This window comes from Notolepis coatsorum (assembly GCF_963971535.1).
Source record: "Notolepis coatsorum genome assembly, chromosome: 1".
NCBI classification, from domain to species: domain Eukaryota; kingdom Metazoa; phylum Chordata; class Actinopteri; order Aulopiformes; family Paralepididae; genus Notolepis; species Notolepis coatsorum.
The window spans coordinates 86869756-86877487 of NC_140165.1; positions in this window are offsets into that span (position 1 = coordinate 86869756).

Here is a 7732-nt window from a genome sequence, read left to right on the forward strand (position 1 = left end):
TTTTCTGTTGGTCAGGGGTAAACCCACCTGTCCTTCAAGGTTCCTGTCACGTTGCGGTTCGGCACGTTACAGGGTGAGGGGGGGGGGGGAGTTTCCTGGTCCCACGGCCTGGAATATTGGGCGTGTGTACCGCAGAAATTCCCCCGCCATAGAGTATGTCACCGTGCGCGTCTCTGTTGGTAGGACTTCCGTGTGCTGTTCAGGTCCATGTGATGGATCTGTTTCGGGGGGTGGTCAGGGCTCCTCCTCACCAAGCTCCTATTCGGGCCTTCTGTGAGTTGGGACTCCTTCCGTGAGGAGGGAGCCTCCTTCAGAGTACAGAGCCTCCTCCTCAGATTGTCACGGTGAGTGGACCCTCTAGAACAGGGGTTCCCAAACTTTTCAGGCCGGGGCCCAGAAAATAAGGCGTCAGAGAGCCGCGGCCCAATGCACATCGTCTGGCTTTTTTTTCTTTTTTTTTTGCCAGGCGACCGATTTTTTAAGCCAAATATCACTTCAATCCTATTAAGTTAGTTCAAGTTAGTTATTCATTTATATGTGCTATTTATGAGAGGGCTAACTTGTTGCAAAATAATAATGATAATAATAATAGCCTCATTAAAATACTATTGTTGCTTCGGTTGTTTTCAGCGTTTTATGTGCATAATCTGTTATTTAGTTTGAAATGTTCGTTGAAATAAGTAGATTTTTCGTTTTTGTTTATTTATTAAGTTAATATAAAACCATATAGTCACATTTTAGAATACAATAGAATAGAATTTTAGAATACAACTAGAAACACTGTCCTGGCCTGCTTCTAAGTTCAGTGGCCTGACAAAAAAATAAATAAAAATTAAATCATCTCGCGGCCCACCCGTGGCTGCTCGCGGCCCACCTTTGGGTCGCGACCCCGACTTTGGGAACCACTGCTCTAGAAGGAGTCCTACTCTATTGTGTATGTATTCGATTCAATTCGATTATTGAGTGTGTATGGGTTCAGTGCCTCCTCCCCGGAGAGCCCTAAAACCAATTTTTTACATGGCTCAAGGTGCAATATATTCTTTTCAATCTGTACAGCTCACGTGGGAAGTCTCTCTGGGGTTTCCCGTCTCCTTCCTATGGGAGGGTGGTGGGATGTAAAAATGTGAAAAAATGTTACCCCCGGCTGTGTAGACTGGGATACATACTGTTGGTGCTTCCTTCTTTTCTACTAAAAAGAGTTGGAGTTAGGAAGTATCACACCCCTCTTGTCGTTCCCCTGGGCGCCTTGGGGATTCAATGACAGGTCTAAATAGCCTGTTCATTGATGTGGGTGTGTCCCGACGCACGTATAGTGCTAACTCGGGGTGTTCTGTAAACAGGCGACTGACTGGCACGCCTTGGTTGCTTGAGGTTAAAACGGCGTTTTTATAAAGCAACTGGGATGGAGGTTTTTCCTCTTCCGACGACCAAATCCGACAACCTGGTTTTGGTTATCGACGGATTCTCGTTCATATCTGGGGGATGATGATGGAATGGATCTGAACATATGTAGAGGGGTCTCACGCCCTGGGGGTGGGCCACCGGGCGCGGTTCGCCCGAACGTCTGGGTGGCGCCTTCTTTTCATGTTTAAGATCAACACGCATATCTACCCCTTCTCCTGGAGTAGGCATGTCGGCGTGGTTAGGGCACGGGACTGGTTCTGGTCACGCTGGTCCGGATCAGTTGAACCCGTTGTCCGCCGGGGATGCAGATCTGCTGTTCTGGTACCCTGAGGGACTTGGGCTTTTTTCAGGGGGAAAAATGCCAGGTCGGTCCGGGTGTCACAGGGTTAAGCACTATGGAGACCCTGGTTGGGTACGTTTTTTACTCAGCACTGTCGTAATGGCTTACGGCCATGCCAACCTGTACACGCTCGATCTCGTCAGATTTCGGCCGCTACACAGGTTGGTCCTGGTTAGTACTTGGTTGGGAGACCGCCTGGGAATACCAAGTACGGTGTGCTTAGGGCTGGTTCTCCATTCTTTTTCGCTCCTCTCTCACGCATGGCGAAGAGGGGCCTGTTGGGGTGGTCTTTGACCTCCTCTGGTGACCCTGTGCTTCCCGTATCGCCGGGCCCGGTCCAAAGTCATGTTTCGTCGACCCGTAGGCCTGGGTTAACCCTTTTTTGAAAAACTGAAACACTTGTACTGCGGTATAGCCGGTGTATACCCGCAGGTGTGTTTTGGAGTTTTTTTCTTGAGGGGTTATAGGAACAACCACCGCATTGGGTAACACCAAGGTGGTTGATTCCCTGGTGTGTTGGAGCAGTGTCAACTCCCGGGTTCACCGGTTGAGGGTGCCCCTGCACGTTTATGACGTCTGCCGATCGTGTCAGCCTTCTCTGCCTCAACCCCTCTGGGTGGGTTTTTTTTAAATGGAGGCTTGGTCATGCAACAACGCCAGCTTACGCCCCTTCCGCCGGGGCGGCTGTCCTCAGCTGTCCCCTCTGGCGCCTGTCTCGTCCGCAGTCTCCAGGCTAGGGTTAACAGCCTGTTGCCTGTTTTTTTCCCCGGTGCGCTGCCTGCTTCCGTTGGTTAACCTTTTTTGTGTGCTTACGGCCATGCTGACTGCCTGTTCTGCAGGGTCAGTGTGCCAGGCGGTGTACTATTGGGGGGACAGGGCCCGCTCGGCTGAGGGGCCTTTGTCCGAATACGCTGGCGTTGTGGGGGGCGGGGTCACTAAGTGCCCACCTGGTGGGGTCTTGATGCTGGCATCATGGACTTCTCCGGGCCCCCGTTCCAGGGGGTCCAGTCCCTTTGGTGGGTCTGGGTCTTCCTTCGCGCTCCGCTGCTACGGCCTTGCCACGGGGTTGGGTTTGCCCTTGACCCCGTGATTCTGGGGGCAGTAACGAGGTTGTTCCCTCCGTTCGTTCCCGGGTGGCATGCGGGTTGTGCGTGTGTGTAGTCGTGGGGTCAAGCCACGGTCTGCTCACCCTGTGCGTTGAGTTGCTTGAGTGCCTCTTCGCACGGTCGGGTCCGTCGCCCTCCCGTGAAGCCCCCAATAGGGGGGGTGCCCTCCATGAGGGGGGGTCGGGGGGGCTCGGTCCTCCCTGATCTGATGGTTGTGGGGGGCCTCAGCGGGGTACATTTGTCGAGCTTCTAGCTCCCGCTCAGCTCCTATTATGCAATGAGACGCTGAGCGGGAGCTAGTGTGATACAGAACGTTAGGTTATGACTATAACCAAGTTCTGTTAACACTAGTGGACGCTCAGCGTCTAGACGCCGCTGCGGCCCTTGATTTTTCATTGTGGTGAAATTTGTTGGGAAGGAGATGAGTGTGAGTACATTTTGAAATGTATTCAGTGTATATATGCTGAAGCGAGATATATGCAATGAGACGCTGAGCGTCCACTAGTGTTAACAGAACTTGGTTATAGTCATAACCTAACGTTAACGGTCTTTATTAGTGTTTGCGCTGCCCAGGCAGCAATGGTCTTTAGGAAGTTAATAGATATCATATCCGACATCACCGTGTACAGTGTACACATCTGTCAGCCTGTCGCATATTTCTCCCATAACACGCGTTTGCTCCGCTTAGTCCATTTTTCCACATTTCATGGGCGTGTTTCATTGCCGTATATGGATAATTACGGGCGGTTCTATATGCAAATACTTAAAATCGTGCACGAGTGCGGAGCGTAGAACAAGTGGCATTTATCAACACGGAGTACTTGCAGGTGTGTGTAGGACCTGTGTACGCACGTGTGATAGATCCCGATTTTTCTGTGCGTACACACATTCTAAATTCCGTGCGTAGGAACGGAAATAGAACACTTTCTACGCATTGTTGATAAATGAGGGCTCTGGTCCTTCTGGTCACTAGTGGTCTGGTGAGAGACACCTGGTCCTTTTGGTCTCTAGTGGTCTGGTGAGAGACATAATTGTCATGGTCCCAGCCAGGGATCATGCCTGAACAATATGAACAGTGGTTTTCTGCCGTCCTCTGGTGGCCAAACGCAGCAACTCCAGATACTGGACTCTGTGGCATTTGAGTCTAGGTTTGCTGGATTCCTTTAATGCTTTGTTGTGTTCTCTGTTCATGTTGTGTGGTGCGTTTTAGCTTGTGTTTTTAAAAGGTTTATCTTTTTATGTTTCCTTTTAAAGGTTCATCCCCTTTACATATGGTTACTCTAAGTGTTAATACTTTACTTGTGTCCCTTTAAGGCTTATCCCTTTTCACATGTTTTGTTAGTGTTAACTCTTTTACATATGTATTCTCTAAGGGTTAATACTTTACATGTGTCCCTTTAAGGCCTTTCCCTTTTCACTTGTTTTTATTAGTGTTAACATTTTTACATATGTTCCTTTTAAGGGTTGTTCCTTTTTTGATATTCCTTTACACATGCTTTTATCAATGATGTGAGTTTGTTTTACTATCCTGTGTTCCTCAGCCTAGGCCATGCCTGGCCTTATACCAGCTGGCACTTGTTAGTAATTACGGGCAGTATATAGAGCTGCCCGTTCCTCACATTCATTGTCGCACCATTGTATTGTATTGTAGTTGTGTTCGGTCACGTACTCACCTCTTGTCACTTATATTCCCTGTGAGTCCGTTCCTATTTAGTCCTTTTTCTTCCAGCATTGCTGTGTATTGTTTTCGGGTTTTGCAGTTCGCTTTTGTTTGTAACAGTTTCATGTGTATCCTGTTTGCAACTGCTAGTAAAAGCCTGTTCACTTCATTCCGTCGTCTCAGCTTCTTCTCTCTCTCTGCTCGTGTTACCTGCATTTGGGGTCTACTCTCCTATCCCTGACCGAAACCCTCACAATAATAGTTTCTACCCACGCAGATTGCAGGGTATTTTCTTCAACAATGGAAAACAACTATGCAGCCACTTTAACCACCAAGACACCAATAATTCACTCTGCAAAAAGACTGCAGGTAAAAAAGGAAAGCACATGGAGGCAACAGAAATGTATTAAAAACACAGGGACAGTACAGCAGATCCACACACATTATCGCTTTAACCTTCATTTAACCGGGGTAGGTTCGCTGAGAAATTATGCTATTTTTAACGTTTAGTTAAAAGTAGACGTTTCGAAAATGCTGTCAGAAAATAGTCTAATCGAATAATAATTTACGATTGTTTTCTTTTTCTCCAAAAGGTGGATATCTGATATTTGGAAGAACATTCTTGAAATGGAACTCTGATCTAAATCCTAGCTCTGTGACTCATAGTGAACTAGTTGATCTGGGTTATAATAGAATACCTCTATGGAGCTGGAGGCATTCAGCCACCCATTACATTAACTTAGCAAGGAGATACCATTATATTAATGCTTTTGAACTGGTTATATGACGCATGAAATTACCCTTGACACACGCACACACAAGCACACGCACAAGCATACACACGCACACAAACATACACACACAGGCACACGTACACACACAGTGCACAAAAACCAAGCAGCGCTGTAATAATAAAGTGACACACACACGCGTGGCTGTGCTTGATAACGGTACACGATTAGCTGGACATTTATGAAGGCCAACCCTTTGTGCTTGATTACAGTACGACACTCAGTATGTACACAGAATCAAAACAAGATACAACATTGTAGCCATGTTACAGAGCTTAGTACATTCATGATTCATAAAGATCAAGCAGCATCTGCAGCCTCACATTTTAAACACCTCGTCATCAGCGTACAGTAGCAGAAACCGGGCCAAGTAGTACACTTAGTGTTCGTTGTAATCTCCCCGGAGGGCCGGAAGGGCGGGGTTTGTCACGCAGAACGATGAAGTGAGTGCAGAAAAGTCCGGCTAGTGTGCTCCTCTGTGATTGTCGACTGGCTTGACACTGTATCTGAATTGTCCTGATGTGGTAAACCCCACCCCTCTGGGGCTTCTGGCTCAGTAAAACAGACACGCACAACAATCATTTTCAAATACTATTTGGAGCCAGGTTTGACCATAGCAGGATGTTAGCAACTGAGCCAGGGCTGGGGTCAAACAGAAATCGTTGTTTAATGACTAACGATACCACATTTAAAGTCGATTGTGTTTTTCTTTTAAATAGGGTGAAAAGGACATGCGTTTTTCCAATATATTTGAATCATGAGGACATGTCCACTCCCTGAATTGATTGAGTTCTATTGACCCCAACTCTGAACAGAACAAAAACCATATACAGAAATACGAGGAACGTCTATATTTTTTGTATCCGTCTGCAAATAATGTGTTTTCTTTTGTCTCTTCAGAGGTCTGGTAGACGGGTGCAGAACACAGTCATGAGAACAGTTTCATAATGTCTTTTTTTTTCAACCAACACATCTATAATAATAATCATATCATGGCCCATGTCATTCTTCTCCTGCTAAATACTTTCATATCACATTCTGTCATATATTTATTTATTTAACTTCAACCCTTTCAGGTATAGCTACGTGTCTATTTTCATTTAGTTTCCCATCGTAGAATTCTCTTAAGACGTTCACTTGCTGTTCTCACATCACGTGGGATTGTAGCCAAACCTGAACTTGTTTATGTGACAGCTCATAGAAAACATGGATGTAAAAATAAACAATATAATAATAATAATAATAATAATAATAATAATAATAATAATAATAATAATAATAATAATAATAATAATAATAATAATAATAATAATAATAATAATAATAATAATAATAATAATAATAATAATAATAATAATAATAATAATAATAATAATAATAATAATAATAATAATAATAATAATACAAAAGCATTGCCTTCTGTTTGTCTCATTTCCTGAATGTCTGGCATTTTGGCAGTATAAGTTTGTTTACGTTTTTTTCGTAAGACATTTACCATAATTTGTGTGATAATCTTGCAATAGTCACAGTCAATGATGTTATTTACATCCTTACTATAAGACATCATTTATAAATGAGGCATTCACTTATTGGAGAGGAGAGGATGAATTGGATAATAGAGAGATAGAAGGACAAAGAAAGGGTGGATCAGGGAGGATGACGGGAGGAGGAGGAGGAGGAGTAACCATTGACCTCAGCGTTCTCCCTTAGTTCACATAGGCATCTGATTCATGAACGCAATTCTTAATAACTCAAATTCTACCAGGTATATTTAACTAATCCATTGTTTATACTCATTAAAAAACAAGGTTGACACAATGTTCCCTGGTAGCTAACAAAGGAATTATAACATGTTCCCTGGTAGCTAAGACAGGGGAGACAGGGGGAGAGACCAGATAAGTGTTATGAAGATAAGACAGGAGGAGAGACCAGATAAGTGTTATGAAGATAAGACAGGAGGAGAGACCAGATAAGTGTTATTAACATAAGACAGGGGGAGAGACCAGCTAAGTGTTATGAAGATAAGACAGGGTGAGAGACCAGATAAGTGTTATGAAGATAAGACAGGAGGAGAGACCAGATAAGTGTTATTAACATAAGACAGGGGGAGAAACCAGATAAGTGTTATGAAGATAAGACAGGGGGAGAGACCAGATAAGTGGTATGAAGATAAGACAGGGGGAGAGACCAGATAAGTGTTATTAACATAAGACAGGGGGAGATACCAGATGAGTGATATGAACATAAGACAGGGGGAGAGACCAGATACATTTGATTAACATAAGACAGGGGGAGAGACCAGATAAGTATTATGAAGATAAGACAGGGGGAAAGACCAGATACGTGTTATGAAGATAAGACAGGGGGAGAGACCAGATAAGTGTTATTGACATAAGACAGGGGGAGAGAACAGATGAGTGTTATGAACATA